Source organism: Prionailurus viverrinus, chromosome F1 (genome assembly GCF_022837055.1).
Source record: "Prionailurus viverrinus isolate Anna chromosome F1, UM_Priviv_1.0, whole genome shotgun sequence".
In the NCBI taxonomy this organism is placed as follows: Eukaryota; Metazoa; Chordata; class Mammalia; order Carnivora; family Felidae; genus Prionailurus; species Prionailurus viverrinus.
This window is the reverse complement of record NC_062577.1, coordinates 4,092,520-4,111,837: the sequence shown is the minus strand read 5'-3', so window position 1 is coordinate 4,111,837 and position 19,318 is coordinate 4,092,520. Positions and strand designations below refer to the sequence as shown.

Genomic DNA, 19,318 nt, shown 5'->3' with positions numbered 1-19,318 from the left:
AATTAGCAAACTACACAGGGGGATGGGGATTTAGAAGAGGGAGAGATGGCATCCTTAAAGGATGGGTAGGACGTTGCCCATTAGAGATGAGAGAGGAAGGCATTTTGGTTGGAAGATCCAGTGTGACAGCTTGAGCAAAGGAATGGGAACGGTGGGGTGGGCTGTGGAAAAGGAAGATGCATTCAAGGAACATATGTGTCTTTTGATTCCATAGCATGCTTGCATAACTGACCCCAACATCTCCAGTGCCATAGAAAATAGGCTTCTTTCTGTAAGGTTCAGAATCCCAGTGCAGTTCCCTATTATATAATATACTGCACGCCCTGCAGTCAGGCACAGAAGTCATGTTATATGTGGGGAATATTTGCATTGGTTTTTCATTTCCTTTGTAGTGCTTTCTACGTAAGAAAATAATTTCAAGATTTTCAAATTTCAGATAGCATACAATAAAATGTCATTTTATAAATAATGTTAGAATCAAGTAGGATTAGTTTTTTTAAAAAAATCAAGAATTCACAGTTCCCTTAATGATTTGTAGAAGGTATCTTCAAATGATGGAAGATATCTTCAAATGACGGGGTCCTACTCGACCTTCGGACTGTGAGTCCAAAGACTTGACTTCTTGATTTGGCTTTTAGGCTAACTTCCTGAGCAAACCTCTCAGAGCCTCACCTTCCTTCCCAGTGAAGTGAGAAGCTTGGACAAGTGATAGCTAAGGTTTTCTCTAATTCAAAATTCCTCCGTTTCCAGAAACACAGGAGATACTTCTCTGCCTCTCTTAATTATGAACTAAGTATTAATAAAATCAATATAAATCGCATGGAGTTTCAAGTGTCATTTCAAATATTCCAGTTATTCAGCTGATCTGATAAAAATGAAGTTTTACTGTCACCAATTTTAGATCATATTTTTTCATTATGATTAATAATAGGACAATAAAATGTCTAGCCTTTAAAACAGTTGAATTTAATTACAAGACAGACTTTCATTTGCAATAAGGATTAAAGCCCTACTCTGAATTAAGAATGAAGTTCTATTGGATACATTTCAGGCAACAGCACACTGTCCAAGGAAGTATTTTAGAGGAGTAGCCAGCTTTCCTGAAACCCGTGGAATGAAATATCCTCAGCTGGAGTTCCTGTGTGAACTCTCGATCCCCAGGATGACAAGGGTGTATTCCTGTTGGAGAATTATGATCCTAATAGCTAATGCTTTCCCTTAACACTTCCACTTGGTGCTCTAACAAAATGTAGTCCAGGAATGAAATGTGTGGCAGTTCTGGACCTAGGTGACCTATTATATGATCGTGTTCAATTTCTGTATTTTGATTTTTTTGTTAATCATCTGAATGAAAACAATAAAAAAATACTTTTTTAAATTCTCTTAGAGATTTCATGCATCCCTGGAATGTTTCCTGGGCCCTCATTGGAGTCCGGTGTAAGAGACTGCCCCAGGCAGAGGTTATAGAAATAAGTCTGCAGATTCTAGATGTAACTGACTGTTAGTAAGTTGCCACATGTCTAGATTCTCCCGTTATTCTTGTTAACAGATTGTCAAAGTAATTTAACCCTTTTTTGGTGTTAACATCTGTAGTTAGGTGGATCCGTTATGTAGTCACATTTAGTTTTTAGGGAAAAGACAAGAGAGCGGCAGTGTCCTTATTTCTTGCCTGCCTACAGCCTTCCTCATGAGGAACGGGACATTGTTCTTTGTATCACATCTCTCTACTTACAACCGAAGTTCTGATGATCATTCCATCTCTGCTCTGCCTCTCTCCATGGTAATAAGTCACGCACCTGATAGCATCAGCCTGGCTTTGGAAATCATGAATCAAGCTGTGGTTGAAAGTTCCCACTGAAGCGCAGGAGAGTGCTCCTGTTTTCTTAGAGTGGCAGCTGGGGGAAAAAGAGAAGTAAATGCTTCTGGGGACACCTTAAGAAGATGGACTGAAAAGAACTGTTCCACTTGAAAGTTTGTCTCTTCATTGCGAGTACCGCCTTTTCTTTTGGATCCTTCTTTCACTTGCTCAGAATTTTACATAGAGGGGCGCCTGGGTGGCGCAGTCGGTTAAGCGTCCGACTTCAGCCAGGTCACGATCTCGCGGTCCGTGAGTTTGAGCCCCGCGTCAGGCTCTGGGCTGATGGCTCAGAGCCTGGAGCCTGTTTCTGATTCTGTGTCTCCCTCTCTCTCTGCCCCTCCCCCATTCATGCTCTGTCTCTCTCTGTCCCAAAAATAAAAACGTTGAAAAAAAAATTTAAAAAAAAATTTTTTTAAAAAAATAAAAAAAAAGAATTTTACATAGAAACCTGAATTCACTCATAGTGAGAGATAATTGTCATATCCCAATTTGAATTAGAAACTTTAGGGTATCATGTTCAAGTTGCCTCTCCACTGAAATTTATCATAGAATTATAGGACCGGGTCAGTGTTCCTTTCCTAAGTACTGAAGGTCCACTCTCTGTATAGTGATCGAAGCCATACAAGGGTTTGTATAGCAAGAACCAGATATGTTTTAATCGAAAGGTGGAGTTAAGATAATGGATCAAATATCTATTTATGTCTGTATTTATTTTTTTTTAATTTTTTTTAACATTTATTTATTTTTGAGACAGAGAGAGACAGAACATGAATGGGGGAGGGGCAGAGAGAGAGGGAGACACAGAATCGGAAGCAGGCTCCAGGCTCTGAGCCGTCAGCCCAGAGCCCGACGCGGGGCTCGAACTCACGGGCCGCGAGATCGTGACCTGAGCTGAAGTCGGACACCCAACCGACTGAGCCACCCAGGCGCCCCTGTCTATATTTTAAAATCTATGAGTGGATATTGATCTTTGTATGTATCTTGCTAACATGTCATACAAGAAGTATGACTAGCTGATGATGAAAACCAGTCTTAAGTCTCTAAATGCTGAATTTAGGATACCTTAGACTTACCTCATCAGCTGGAAGAGAGAGTAGGCCTTCTCAACCACAGCTTGATTCATGATTTCCAAAGCCAGGCTGATGCTATCAGGTGCGTGACTTATTACCATGGAGAGAGGCAGAGCAGAGATGGAATGATCATCAGAACTTCGGTTGTAAGTAGAGAGATGTGATACAAAGAACAATGTCCCGTTCCTCATGAGGAAGGCTGGAAGAGAAGAGAGGACCCTCTGAGAGTTGTCTCAGTTATAAAAACAATAAGAGAGGGGCGCCTGGGTGCTCAGCTGGTTAAGCATCCGACTTCAGCCTAGGTCATATCTCACCGTTCCCGAGTTCGAGCCCCACATAGGGCTCTGTGTTGACAGCTTGGAGCCTGGACCCTGTTTTGGATTCTGTGTCTTCCTCTCTCTCTGCCCTTCCCCCACTCATACTCTGTCTCTCTATAAAAAATAAATCAACATTTAAAAAATAATTTAAAAAAGAGAGAAAAGAAGAGTAGAGGGAAAGGGAGGAAAAAGGAGGAGAAAATGAAAAAGATTTTAGAAAGCATTCTATAGACATTTACACTAAGAATAACTGGGCTTTCCATTAGACTCTAACTCAGGAAAGGCAAACATGACCACAGATCCATCCATTATGTTCCATCAGCAGTTTCAGGAGGGATCCATAATAATAGATTTTTTAAAACTAGAATTGCTATTATAACCACCTTCTCCCTACTTCCTCTCCCCTAAATCATTACTGGTTGTTGAGAGTAATTCCATATAGCGTGGCATTTTTCAGAAGATGCTTTTTAATCACATAGCAATAAAATTGATGGAGGTGATTTTTTTCATTACCTCCCTCGTTTCATTGGCCACATATGAAAAACCAGAGTTGGAGGGCCTCAGGTCATAAGGAGCAATGGCTTCATGGGCACTGAGAGCCAGAAAGTGTTTAATGATTTAAGCTGTCCCCTTCATGTTGTAGAGGTTTAGACTGCAGGGGAGCACAGAATGATTATCTCACTTTTATGCACTACTTTGTTTAATATTACTGATAAACTATTATATGTCACTCACAAATAGTCACTGGGGTTGCAGTAGGATATATTTAAATAAACTATGTGTATTGCTCATACAACTCTTCTGGTCTGGTGAGGAGGTGAAATGTGACAAGGTGGGGGCTCAGTGCAAGGGGTGGCATCCTGTGGTGGGAGAGAGTTTGAAAAGATTCTACTCAACAGCCAATTCTCCACATGGATGATAAGAAAAATCAATGGGGGAAAGAGTAGTTTTTCAACAAATGGTGCTGGGCAACCTGGATATCCACATGTCAAAGAATGAACTTGGGCCGCGACCTTGCGCCATATTCCAAAATTAACTCAAAGTGAAGACGTAAATGTAAGAGCTAAACTTCTAAAACTTTTGGAAGGAAACATAGGCCTAAATCTCTGTGACCTTGGACTAGACAGTGGTTTCTTCGTTATGACACCAAAGGCACAGGCAACAGAAGAAAAAGAATAAATCAAGCATCATCCAAATTGGAAATGTTTGTGCTTCAAAGGTCGTCATCCAGAAGGTGGAAAGGCAATCCCCACAAAGAGAGAACATGTTTACAAATCACCTAGCTGGTAGGAGACTTGTAACTAGGACTTATAAAGCATGCGTACAATTTAATAAAAAGACAACCCAATTTAAAAATGGGCGAAGAACCTTAGTAGATATTTCTCCAAAGAAGACAGGCAAATGGCAGAAGAAGTTTGTGCACAGTCGCTCATCATCATTAGCTGTGAGAGAAATGCAAATCCAAATCAAGATAAGAACTACTTTCCACCTACTAGAACGACTGTAACCAAAAAGACAGATAATAACAAGTGTTGGCGGAGATGTGGAGAAATCAGAGCCTCGTGCATTGCTACTAAGATTGTAAAGTGGTGCATCTGCTTTGGGGAAAAGTCTGGCAGTTTCTCCAAAGGTTCAACATGGAGTTACCGTGCAACCCAGCATTTCCACTACTACGTGTATACCTGAGAGAAAGGACACACGTCTCCACAAAACTGTGTTCCTGCATGTTCATTGCAGCATTATTCATAATAGCCCCAAATGGCAACAACTTCAGTGTTCATCAACTAGTGATGTGATTATATCTATTTCTGTATACTGGCAGTAAAAATGAAAGGAGTATTGATGCATTCTATAACATGGTCAAACCTTGAAGGAAGTATGCTAAGTGAAACAAGCCTGTCACAAAACAACTTATTGTATGACTCCATTTATGGGAAATGTCCAGAATAAGCTAATCTTTAGAGACAGAAAGATTAGTGGTGGCTTGGGGCTGAGGAGGTTGGGGGCAAATGGGGACCCCTGCCAATGAGTATGGGGTTTCTTTGGGGGGCAATACAGTGTTCTAAAATCAACTGATGTGATGGTTGCACAACTCTGTGAATATGCTAAGACATGTTCAGTTGCACACTTGAATGAGAGAATTATACGTGAATTATGTCAACAGAGCTGTTGCTTAAAAAAATATTCCTACCACAGGGGCACCTGGGTGGCTCAGTCAGTTAAGCGTCTGACTCTTGGTTTCAGCTCAGGTCACGATCTCAACTTCGAGGTCACAACTCAAGTTCGAGCCCCACATTGGGCTCCGCACTGGCAGTGTGGAACCTGCTTGGGCTTCTCTTTTTCTCCCTCTCTCTGCCCCATCCTCACTCACTCTCTCTGTCTCTGTCTCTCTCTCAAAAATAGATAAATAAACATTAAAAAAAGAATCCTACCCTACATGTCGTATTTCAGCCTAGTCTGGAGGGGAACAAGAGTAGGAAGGAAAGGCCATTCAGGTAAAAGGGACAGAATAAGTAGGGACACTGATCCGTATATATCTGGAGGACAAAAGGAGGCTCCAGAGGTGAGGACGGAAGACTGAGCCCCAGAAAACTGTAGTCTCTTGCCAGAAATATCTGTGAATCACTTGACGTCAGAGTCTGTATCTTGTTCTGCATCCCCAGTATCCAGCACAGAGAAGGCTTACCAAAAGTTTCATCTGTCAGTTGCACAAGTGAGTAAATGAATGCACAGGTGAGCTGAAGAATGAACTTTAAATACTCAGTAATAGGGGCGCCTGGGTGGCTCAGTCTGTTAAGCGTCCAACTTTCGGCTCAGGTCATGATCTCACAGTTTGTGAGTTCAAGCCCCACGTTGGGTTCTGTGCTGACAGCTCAGAGCCTGGAGCCTGCTTGGAATTCTGTGTTTCCCTCCCTCTCTCTTCCCCTCCCCTGCTCATGCTCTGTCTGTCTCTGTCTCTCAAAAATAAGAAAAACATTTAAAAGAAAGTAGTAATAATGCCTCAACTAAACGACACCTCCTCTAACTCCTAGTACATGTTTGTTGTGCTAGAGCAGACAAAAAGTGTTAGAGTCAAGAGGAAAGGAACTTCCTTTATAGTCACATTTCCATTTTAGCAGTTCATTAACTTGTTTAAAACATTTGATCAGTCTTTTTGTGTTTTGCCACTCTCGTAAGAGCGACATGGTATCTCACTGTGGTTTTAATTTGCATTTCCCTAATGATTGATGATACTGACCATCTTTTTGGGTGCCTGCTTGCCATCCATATACTTTCATCAGTTGCAACGATCCCTGCAGGTTCAAGATACCATTGTCTTCACTGGTGTCACTGCAATCATGTCCTGACTGATTTCTCTTCCCCAGTTTCTCCCCATCTAGTCCCTTTGCAACCAGAAGGACCCTGTGAAAACTGTGTCAGGTCTTGTCACTCTTCTGATTACAACCATCCATTGGTTCCCTATCTCAGTCATGGTGAAAGGCAGAGTCCTTACAGTGATCTACAAGGGGAAGGTGCTGCACAGTCTGGCTCTCCTGTTACTTCTCCGTATTCATCTCCTACTCCTTGTTCCCTGCCTCCCCTCCCCTCACCCCCCCCCCCCATCTCTCTGCTCCAGCTACACTGGCTTCCTTGCTGTTCCTCAAACACACCTGATCCTCCCCACCCCCCCACCCCCCCACACCCCCACCCCTGTCTCCCTGCTCCAGCTACACTGGCTTCCTTGCTGTTCCTCAAACACATCAGATCCTACTCCCCCTGCCGCCCCGCCCCCCACCTCTCTGCTGTAGCTACACTGGCTTCCTTGATGTTCCTCAAACACATCAGATACACTCCCACTTTGGGGTCTTGGTACTCGCTGTTCCCTTTGTCTGAACACTGTTCCTCAGGATAGCCTTATGGATCACCAGCCTTCAAGTCATTGCTCTCATATCTCCTCTGTGAGCCCTTCTCTGACCACCTTATTTAAAATTTTTTTTTCAACGTTTATTTATTTTTGGGACAGAGAGAGACAGAGCACGAACGGGGGAAGGGCAGAGAGAGAGGGAGACACAGAATCGGAAACAGGCTCCAGGCTCCGAGCCATCAGCCCAGAGCCTGATGCGGGGCTCGAACTCCCGGACCGCGAGATCGTGACCTGGCTGAAGTCGGACGCTTAACCGACTGCGCCACCCAGGCGCCCCTCTGACCACCTTATTTTAAATTTTACCCTGTTCCCCCAGGACTCCCTCTTGCCCTTTCTGCTTTATTTTATTCCCTATCTTTCTCACTTATTTTATTATCTGCCCTCCCCCACCCCACCACCACAATATTGGTTCCATGAAGGCATGTCCCCCTCAGTCCATACTCAACATTTACTGAAGCACATTGTGAGTTGAATTGCATCATTGAGATATCTTCTCATTTGCATTTAGAAACACAAATCCAAACTCCTAGCTTCCAAGGCCCCATGTAATCTGATCACTACCTGTCTTTCTACCCCTTCACCTGCTCTTCCTGTCTCCATTCTCTCAAGCCTCAGTGGGTTTCCTTTAGCTTCTCAAACGTGTCAGCTCCACCTTATCTGTTCTTCTGCACTCTTCCTGTGCTTAACCGGCTGTTTCTCTTTCTAAGTCCCACTTGCCTGTCTCCACCCCATTAGTCTCTCATGGCATCTGGTTTACTTCCTCCATGGAACTTATTGTAATTTTTAATTATTTCATTATTATTTTTTTTTTTACTAAAAAATCTGTCTCTTTTATTGGAATGTACGTTATTTGAGGTCAGAGACTCTTACTGTCTTATTCCCTTTGGGGTTCCTGTGCTCCAGTGTCTAGCATGCGGTGAAGGCCCCAGTAACTGGATGGATGAGTGGGTAGAGAGGTAGCCAAGCGGTTAGGCCCTGAGAGTACATGCCTATAGTCAAATTCTCCCTTCACTACCTACTACCTGGTGAACTTGCGCAAGTTCCTTAAGATGTCCGAGCCCCAGTTTTCTGATCTGTAAAATGAGAACAGATAAAATTAGCACTTTACAGGGTTTTATAAAAATTGGAGATAATCTACGTTAACCCCATAGCACAGTACGTGACATACAACTGATCTGTACATGTTAACATATTAGTATATATTGGTATATGTTAGTATATTTTTACTAATGTCTTGATGAGTCTTATTCACATTCTCTGCCCACATCTCTTTCTCCTGACTGTGTTCTATCTAGTTGCTCTCCAGAGTCATGGTAACCACATAATGATATTTTTGGTATGACCTGACTAGTCATATGAGCTTACATTAATATAGCTTTGGAACCCAGGTACCGTTTTGCATTATGTGTTTATCAACTATGTCTCACTGTGAACTCTTCTTGAGCTAGAGTTCAGTTAAAACCCCAAACAGCACGTGTCTGCTTCCCTACACCGGGAAGTAAATACAGCTATTTGCATTTGTCTCTCTGAAAGTTGATCGTTTTAGTTTGGACCTATTGTGTCAGCTGGCCTGAACCTCTTTGGATTCTGTTTTTGACATCTCAGCGTAATAAATTAGTCCTCTCAGATTTATGTCCCAGGCAGGTTTGACCAGCAACATCATTGGTGTGCTCCGTAAAGTCAGTGCTTTACGCAGTTTAGCAGGAATCGCAGAGCAGAACCCTGTGACCTGTGACTGAAGACCTCCCTAGAGCTGGATACTTCCATTGTCTTCCACATGGTTTCTTAAGCTGATGTGTTTATTTTCTTCTTTGAGAACCAGGCCATTTTCCTTCTTCAAGATAATTTTAGTCAAATCAAAACACACTGACTTTTGTACCTACTATGTACAAGTAGTGTGTGTGGGCCCCACTGAGCCATATGACAGATTAGATTGATGGCAAATAATGAAGAAATTAGGCATAGATGGCTAAGAAATCAAACAAAGTGCCTTTGTAAATAGGGAGCAGATTTGTAGTTGGCAGGATTTAAACCCGTGTTGGGAAGCTCCCAGTGGAAGGGGATGGGCCTGCCTGAAATTCCAATTTCTTCATCTAAGTAATCTGGATAAATACACTAAATTGGAAATTTGAGGAATTAGACTGTAGAATTCTATTCTGAGATTTCTTCTATTCATTCTATTGGCCTACTCTCCTTTTAAAAGTATGTTTGTATACATATATCAAATCATTATGCTGTGTACCTAAAAGTACAGTTTTTTAAAAAAAATTAATGTTTATTTATTTTTGGGAGAGAGAGAGAGACAGAGACAGAGACAGAGCGTTGAGTGGGGGAGGGGCAGAGAGAGAGGGAGACACAGAATCTGAAGCAGGCTCCAGGCTCTGAGCTGTCAGCCCAGAGCCCGACGCGGGGCTCAAACTCACAAACCGCAAGATCACGACCCAAGCCAAAGTCAGATGCTTAACTGACTGAGCCACCCAGGAGCCCCTAAAAGTACAACGACCCTCGAACATCATGGGTTTGAACTGCTAGGGCCCCCTTATGCAGGGTATTTTATGATAAATACAGTACAGTACTATAAATGTATTTTATTTTCCTTATGATTTTCCTAATAGCATTTTCTTTTCTCTAGCTTACCTTATTGTAAGGGTACCGTACATAATACGTAGAACTTACATGTTAATCAACTATTTATGTTATTGGTAAGACTTCTTGTTAACAGTAGACTTTTAGTAGTGAAGTTTTGGGAGAGTCAGAAGTTCTGTGTGGATTTTCAAGTTTGTCAGGGACCAGCACCCCTAACTCCGACATTGTTCAGGGTCAACAGTAATACAATGTTATATGTCAGTTTTATCTCAGTGGCAAAAAGTATTACATCCTCATCATTACCCTTTTTTTTTCTCTTCTATGCCAACTTCATTTTTCTTTATGAAAATGAGTGAAAGCAAGAATTATGTTATTTTTCTAATCATCACAACATGTAAATTCTGTACTTTATATGAAAGTGTCTTCTAAACTGTGAAAAGCTGTATATATAGAGAGAGCTGTTATGATTGAATAGGTGTTCAGTAAATTGAGTAGATGAATTTACTCCTTTGTATGTGGATGGTATTAATGTAAAAGAATCATACCCAAAATATTTATTAACTGAAGCATCTATTTTACATTGGAAGCTTCTTGCCAAAATCAGTTAGAAAATACAGGTTATTTTTGAGTTGAAGTGAAGTACAATAAATTCTTAAGTTCCCCAAATAGAACTTTACAGAAATATTTATATAACTCACAGCTAAAGTGAATTTTCTAAAAACTCCCCATAAGGTGAGATCACGTACGCCATGTCTCAGTACAGAAGGATTTTTTTTTTTTCAATCAGTTATGTCTCTAAAAATAAACCCAGTTTTGTTGTTAAAATTTGCTGTTTCCTCTTCACATAAGAACGTCTCATTAATTTGGGTGAAAACCGTCCAACAAGATAAGGTTAAATTGTCCAGTTTTCCAGTGGAAGAGAACCCATTTTGTGTCACGAGCAGAGTAGCAGCTAAGAGGTGAGTTGAAGACAGACATGCTGGTTCAGTGGTCAGAGGATTTTGAATCCAAGCATAGGTGTTCAGGGAAGAGGTTTGTATGCTCTACGTGTGCTTTTAGTAATACCCTACCTCTCTTACGCTCTTTAGAGTTTTCTAGCCAGAGCACTGATATTGATGGTCTCTGTCATCAGGTACACCGAGGAGTAACAGAGAGTGGGTGGGTAGAAAAAAGGGGTGACCTCTTGGAGGTCCAGTATATTTGCATGGGGCAGAAGAGGGGCCGTATGCCATCGTCTGTACTGTTAAGTGGTCTAGACTCCTTAGATGGGGGTTTACTTTTCTCGGTCATTTGAAACTGATTTTTCTGAACAATTAAAATATGATTTCCTATAAAGTAAAATCATTCAGTTTCAAGTGAAAGGCTGGGAGATCTTGAATAGGTCTAAATGTTTGAGCTTTTCTTGGTTTAAGAGAAAAGGAATGTTTTATTTTGCCCCCAGCACCTATACTAAAGAGTAATATTGATAAAAAATAAAATCCAATAAAATATATTTTTTAATTAAGGAATGATATATATGGTCTTATGAAACTAATTTTAAAAAGAGGAGATCTGAGTCTTAAATTTGTTCTGATTGTCAGAGATTGACAGAATTTAACTAATAGGAGAATACACAGAGCACAAAGAAAAACTTCTTGTTGAATAACAGTTGTCAGAGAAGAAACAGATGATGTGTTTTCTTTACTGCATTTAAAAAATTAATTATTGCCAATAGAAGCTTGTTTATGCTTGTTAACTGACTTAGCCTTGTGGTTTGGCATTTTTCCACGTTTAAATAGAAATGGGTTTTGACAGAGAGTCCGAAGACTGGGTTCTAGTCCAGCTGAGTGAACTTCAGTAGGTTCTCTACAGTGGACCCCAGTATTCCCATTTGTAAAGGGAGAGAATAGATAAAGAGGATAACTGGGCATCTTCTGTTTCGCACTGTACCTTTTTTTTATTTAAAGGCCTTTATTTAATTTTTATTAAACAAAGTCTTGAAGTAAACAGGGAAGTTAACACTCAAAATGTTTCAGGAGGCTCCTAAATGATTTAGGGTCATTTTGGTAGAAGCACATTTTAGGAGAAATCTAAGAAGCACAATATTTAAGGAAGAATTTTATCAATTAATCCACATCGAGGTCTTGAAAGTTAGGTGCAAAATAATCCAAAAGCTTTCTTGCATTTTCCTTTTGGGAATCAGAATATTTCACTGATATTTTTCTGACAACTCGTGAAACAGTAACATTGAGTATACAAGAGTTTTAATTTGTTCCAGTTGAAAAATAATAAAAATGTATGTGTTATCTAAGAGACACAGTAGTTTTGCCATCATTGCCTGTTTTCCTACCACGAATGAATGGGCCAGTGTATTTTTACGTAATTCTTAATAGCTGACACAGTAACTAAAAAGCCATGCTTACTGCTGGAATAGTAGCAGATTTATTAACTTGTTTTCTTCGGAAATTGTGGTTTGCTAGTTGTCAATACTTTTATGTCTACTCAAAAAAAATTTTTGGCTTTGAAAAGCATACTTGGATATTGGTATTCCTGTAATTATAGTATTTGAAAAAAATCACATTTGAAGCATAAATAGAAGATATAGGAATTCCGCGTTGCTATACCTTTACGCTGCAACTCATTTAAAGTTATGGTGTCGATTTTGAAAAACTTTTGGAAATTAACTATTTAATTTAGGATGATAAATTATATCCTTGCTGTCTTTTAAGTAGTTTTAATCTCATAATGAGAACCTGAAGGCATTGTAAATACATTTGATAATAAAAAGATGTTTTCTAAACCATAAATACATAATAATACACATTGAAATTAACTTATACTTTTTCCTGTAGCATACTCAGATAAAACTTAAAGAATAGCAGTATTTTCAGTTCATGTAAATTTATTTATCTTTATAGGTAGTGGAAGCATCTTTATGTTACTTGAAAATGTCTTTCATTCTCTTGTTTATTAAGATGGTTTTAGTGTGGCTTTATATTTAGTCTTATTTTTTATTTGTGCTTAATTCTGTTTCTATCCATGGGGAATGCTAGAGTAGCAACAACTCTATAATTAGTAATTAGTGGACAATAGGACCAAAGTGATTTTAATCTTATATTTAAGTATATTTTCAAGTGGATTATGTTATTGGAAAATATTAATATCTTTAATATTCAGAGATAGAAGGAACAATATATCCCAAAATGTAGTAATGTAATGTGAAAATTATGCTTCGACTACATATACCATGAATCCTAGAGCCCTAAGATTAAGACCTGAAAGACATTTTCTACTATAAATTTTGACAAGAATTAAACAAGAGTGTTGCTGCAATTTCTATTATTTACTATAGCCCAGATGCTTGTAAATTTGAGGAGGTAATGATATGAAGAAATTAGATATATCGTTGGGTTTGCTTTTTGTATCACAATGGTAGGGAATTAGTCTATATTTTAATAGTTATAAAGGACAAGAAAGAGTAAGATGGACAGTACCTAGTAGGCACTGAAAAATATTTATTGTATTGAGTAGAGGGCTAGGGGGAAGGAATTACTGACAAGAGTTAACAGTTTGTTTTCCTAAATTGGAATTCTTTTATTTTAGTTTTGCTTTGGCTGGTTTTCTCAAATGGTGATAAACAATTTTCAAATGGTGATAAAAGTCAACAATTGTAATGAACATGTGAGTTTAGAGTAGTTATTTATAGATATTTTCTTTAGCAATTCTTTTATCTCCCAGCATTTGTACTTGTTGAGTAGTCCTCTTTCCTAAGAGAGAAAAACATGTGAAATAGTTTTTTGGCCTTAGAAAAGACCAATCTTTTTATAAACTTAATTTTTTTAATTGTTTTTTTATATTTGAGCAAGCGAATGAGAGAGAGAGACACAGACAGACAGAGCATGAGCAGGGGAGGGAGGGGCAGAGAGAGACAGAGACAGAATCTGAAGCAGGCTCCGGGCTCTGAGCTGTCAGCACAGACCCCCACGCGGAGCTTGAACTCACAAACCGTGAGATCATGACCTGAGCTGAAGTCGGTGTTGAACTGAGTGAGCCACCCAGGCATCCTGAAAAGACCAATCCTTTTATGCGAGGATGTCCCACCAGAAAAAAGATCCGGGTGCCTGGGTGGCTCAGTCGGTTAAGTGTCAGGTCATGATCTCACAGTTTGTGAGTTCCATACCTGTGTGGGGGCCCTGAGAGCTGACAGCTCAGAGCCTGGAGTCTGCTTTGGATTCTGTGTCTCTCTCTCTGCCCCCACCCCACCCCCAACCTCAAGCTCTGTCTCTTTCTCTCTCAAAAAATGAATAAATACTAAAAAAAAAAAAAAAAAAAAAAAAAAAAGACTCAGAGTCTGGTGCCTGCTTCAGATTCTGTCTCCCTCTCTCTCCGCCCCTCTTCCATTTGCACTCTGTCTCTCTCTCTCTCTCTCTCAAAAATAAATAAACATTGGGGTGCCTGGGTGGCTCAGTCGGTTGAGCGTCTGAGTTCGGGTCAGGTCATGATCTCACAGTTTGTGGGTTTGAGCCCTGTGTCGGGCTCTGAGCTGACAGCTTAGAGCCTGGAACCTGCTTCAGATTCTGTGTCTCCCTCTCCCTCTGCCCCTTCCCCGCTCATGCTCTGTCTCTCTCTCCTTTAAAAATAAATAAAAACGTTTAAAAAAATTTAAAAACATAAACATTAAAAAAATTAAAAGAAAAAAGGAAAGCCAAAAAAAAAAATCATCAACAACAACAACAACAGAAGAAAAGAAAAGGGATTTTCCTGTTTTTATTGCAGCTCAGTTTGCGAGAAACAACCCAGAGTTTATTTTTCTTTTGAAGTGCCTTAAAAAGCACTGGGTTACAGTTAGTCAAGCATTTTTTAGTATGGATTCTGTACAGAGCTACTATAAAAAAGAATTGTATTAACTTGTTGGGAAGTACAGGTCAAAGACTCCTTTGTGCGGGTCGCCCTCACCTCAGAAACTGGGCTTGTCTTTACTAGCCACCCTCTCCTGCCTCTTGGCCAAAAGACCATGGCCCCACTTCCGGGAAGAATGGAAGGAGTCACGGTTTCTTCTTGGCCTTTTTAAAAAAAAAAAAAACAAAAACTAATATCCCCTGTTATTTTACTAAATTCACGCTAAAACTTAAATTGGATATATTACACATATTTAAAACATGCATACAGGGGCGCCTGGGTGGCACAGTCGGTTAAGCGTCCGACTTCAGCCAGGTCACGATCTCGCGGCCCGTGAGTTCGAGCCCCGCGTCAGGCTCTGGGCTGATGGCTCAGAGCCTGGAGCCTGTTTCCGATTCTGTGTCTCCCTCTCTCTCTGCCCCTCCCCCATTCATGCTCTGTCTCTCTCTGTCCCAAAAATAAATAAATGTTGAAAAAAAAATTAAAAAAAAAACATGCATACATATATAATAGATTATAAGGTATAATATATGCATATTTACTTATTTATTTATTTTTAAATTAATGTTTATTTATTTTTGAGAGAGAGAGAGAGACAGACAGACAGAGTATGAGCAGGGGAGGGGCAGAGAGAGAGAGGGAAACACAGAATCTGAAGCAACTCCAGGCTCTGAGCTGTCAGCACAAAGCCTGATGTGGGGCTTGAACCCACGAACCGAGAGACCATGACCTGAGCCAAAGTCGGACGCTTAACCAACTGAGCCACCTAGGTGCCCCTAATATATGCATATTTAATATACGTGTGTTCCTAAATATATATGAATATATTTAAATGTATTTCCCCAGTTTTATTGAGATACAGTTAACATATAACATTGTATTGGTTTTAGGTATACACTGATGTTTTGATGTATGTGTGTGTTGTGAAATGATGACCACAGTAAGTTAACATCCATCACTTCACATAGTTACACACTTTTTCATGTGATGAACGCTCCTAAGACCTTTTCTCTTAGTAACTTCCAAATATACAATATGGTAATGTTAACTTCAGTCACTGTAGTCTACACTGCATCCCCAGAACTTACTTATCTTTTAACTGGAAGTTGGTTCCTTTGGACAGTTTGGCCCACCCTGCACTTGTCTCTTGTCTGTATCTATAAGTTCAGTTTTTTTTTAGATTCCACATGTAAGTGACATCGTGTGATTCTTGTCTTTCTGTCTGACTTGCTTTACTTACCATAATGCCCTCAATGTCTATCCGTTTTGCCACAAATGTCAGGATTTCCATCCTTTTTTATAACTGAGTATATAAAATCACGTTTTCTTGATCTATTCATTCATCTACAGACACATAGGTTGTGTCCATATCTCCTTCTTTTTAAATGTTTTTTTTATTTTTAGAGAGAGAGAAAGAGGGCACACGAGCACGGGAGGGGCAGAAAGAGAGGGAGGCAGATGATCTGGAGATGTGGGGCTTGAACCCATGGACCATGAAACCATGACCTGAGCCAAAGTTGGACGCTTAACCGTTGGAGCCACCCAGGCGCCCCAGTTGTGCCCATATCTTGATTATTGTGAATAAGGCTATGATGAACATGAAGGTTCAGGTATCTTTTTGAGATAGTGATTTTGTTTCCTTCAGATAAATACCCAGAAGTGGAGTTGCTGGATCATTTGTTAGGTCTACTTTTAATTTTTTGAGGGCTTTCCATACTGTTTTCCATAGTGGTTGTACCAATTTATATCACCATAAAGTTAATTTTATATATTCACATTTTAAATGTAAAATGGTTTCTGCTTTTATTAAATTAGAATGTTAAGTACATTGCCAACATAAATTTCCTTCTAGAAAACAAGAAGCCAAACTGTTACCTTTTTAAAGCCTTCCTTTTTTTTTTTTTTTTTAAGTTATAATCTGGGGTGGTTCCAAGATATTAAAGGATGTCCTTTTTATGTACCCAGGAATATATAGACCTGTACTAGTCTTTTTAGTTCTATTTTCTCCACGAACAACATTACAAGACCTTTCATATTTAAATGTCCTAATGTAGCATTTTATGGTAAATGTGCAGCAGAGGTGATGCCATAGGATTACCGGCTTTGTGAAGCAGAGGACTGCCAATGATCTGAAGTGTTTTGAGTTTATTAAAATAACTCCAGTAACATAGCTCTCAGCTATGAACGAAACACAAATATCCTCTTGAATGATAGTTCAGTTAGGTGGGTTTGTCAGAGATGAAGCAACCATTCCTAGGAAGTTTTTACTTATTGATACATTTAAACCTATTAGTTCTCCAGCGATTTAGTGAAGTCACAGTTGCGGGGGGGGGGGGGGGGGGGGCGCGGTGTGTGGCATAAGGGGTGGTGTTGGGAAGCTGTTTTCAAATCTTTGAGGTTACAGCAGTTTCTTGATTATTTGTTGGGACAAATCCCCAAGTCTTCAATGACAGCAAAAGCAATTAATTCCTCCAATTAAATATAATAAAATATAAGTGATCCCTTCAACTTCTAGAATATTTATAAATATAGAACTAAAATTATTTGTGAAGATATTGAAATAAATTCTACTAAAGTAAACTCAGTATATTTCATATACTGTATTTCATTATAGCGAAGTGACATTTCAGGAGAGGGTTATGTTCTAAATTCACTTTGAAAGGGAAATATTGGGGTGCCTGGGTGGCTCCGTCGGTTAAGCGTCCGACTTCGGCTCAGGTCACGATCTCACAGTCTGTGAGTTCGAGCCCCGCATCGGGCTCTGGGCTGATGGCTCAGAGCCTGGAGCCTGCTTCCGATTCTGTGTCTCCCTCTCTCTCTGGCCCTCCCCCGTTCATGCTCTGTCTCTCTCTGTCTCAAAAATAAATAAACGTTAAAAAAAAAATTAAAAAAAAAAAGAAAGGGAAATATTGTATGTGGTCAAAATTACTTCTGAAAATCTTACAAATTGCTCATAATTTACACAGTCCACAGGGATTCGAATGTATTGGTTTTATATGTGTTTAGAGCATTCTATTTCTACCACATTGGATACATTCATATCCTTTCTTAAAAATTCTAATTTGCATTTTTTTCACTTCCATTATTGGATTAGATTGCCATTTATTTAGACAGGGACCAGGGATAAACAAGTTGGCTTGTGTGTGGGACTCATTTGTATGAAGAATCCATCTGTTTCTTAGATGAACTTGCACTTAACGTACCGGGATGCTCATATGGTGAGAGGTGCACACGTACTGTACCTGACCGGAGGCTCGGTAGGTCCATGTCTCACTCTTCATATTCATTCCAGGACGTTCAGTCCCTGAGATAAATGGTGGACAGAGTTATGTCCACTTCTTTTGTTTCTCTCTTGCTGTTGCACATTGCAACTCTACTGTGTACTCGTGTTGCAGTTAACATTAGCTCTGAACCCTCTGATTGTGTGATCATGATGAATGAAGGCAAAGATGAAATGTACCACGCAGATGAAATGTGAGATTGCACACAACGGGGGCTCTTGGCATCAAACTATAGCATAGAAGAAACAGGGGAGCTTCAAAGGAGAAATGTCTCCTGCAGGTGACAAGTGTGCCTCTGAAGTGGTAGGTTCTTTTTGTAACATCGCGATTGATGGCTATCTTTTTTTAGTGCAACTCTTGATACATTTGCTGGTATTGAACCAATGCAAAATTTATTCTCAGCTGACGTTAAAACTTCACATCATGGATACATCTATCAATAACTGGTATGGTCAACGATTAGCAGATTTACATATTTACATTTCATTAATTTAAGAACCTAACATTTATTTTAACATTGCATCCTTTAAGTCCACCTTTTTACTCCCAGTGTGAAGTCTTCTTTATCCATTGCTATCTGAGACCTGCACCTAGTTCACCCAGTCGTTCTTAGCCAATGATACTTTTGCGAAGTATCTCTAGAAAAAAATTATCGCCTCTCGTTTTATGGCTTTCCAACAAGCACATCTTATTTCAAATTTTACCTCATCTGGGGTCATCTTAAATTTTTTTTTTAAGTTTGATTTATTTTTGAGACAGAGAGAGACAGAGCATGAGCAGGGGAGGGGCAGAGAGAGAGGGGGACACAGAATCCAAAGCAGGCTCCAGGCCCTGAGCTGTCAGCACAGAGCCTGACATGGGGCTCGAACTCACAAACCGCGAGATCATGACCTGAGCCGAAGTCAGATGCCCAACCAACTGAGCCACCCAGGTGCCCCTTTTTAAAAAAAATTTTTTTTAATGCTGGGTCATCTTAATGCTCCTGAATATTTCCACAATATGCTACACTTATAATCTCATCAGACTCCAAAGGTCAAGATCTTTCTTTCCTTTTTCTTTATAATGTGAATGTGCAAGCACATAAGTATTGGAACACTGTTAACATTTTACCCTTTTAGAACACTGAAAGAGCATGAGAGAATTAGGGCACTTCAGCGTTTTAAAGAAAAAACATTACAGATTCTGAATGGCTTAATACTTTGTCTGTGATGAACGGAAATTCGCATTCATGAGAAGACAAAGCAAGCCATTTCTCTACCTCTAGCAAGCATAAAGCATTTACTAAACTAGCCCAAAAAGTAGAGCTATCACCTGGGCTCTTTTTTGTAAACTGACTATAGAGCTGAAATGATTCTTATTTTTTCCCTTGAATCTCCTGGCGTCACAGAGCAGTGGTTTAAGTTTGGCTTAACCAAAGAGTCCGC

General features: G+C 39.8%; 1 protein-coding gene across 6 annotated transcripts in view; it reads left to right on the top strand.

Moving 5' to 3' along the window:
• The window catches only part of SDCCAG8 (SHH signaling and ciliogenesis regulator SDCCAG8), a 249,215-nt gene that overhangs the window by 93,267 nt on the left and 136,630 nt on the right, over positions 1-19,318 (top strand). The window lies entirely within an intron of this gene.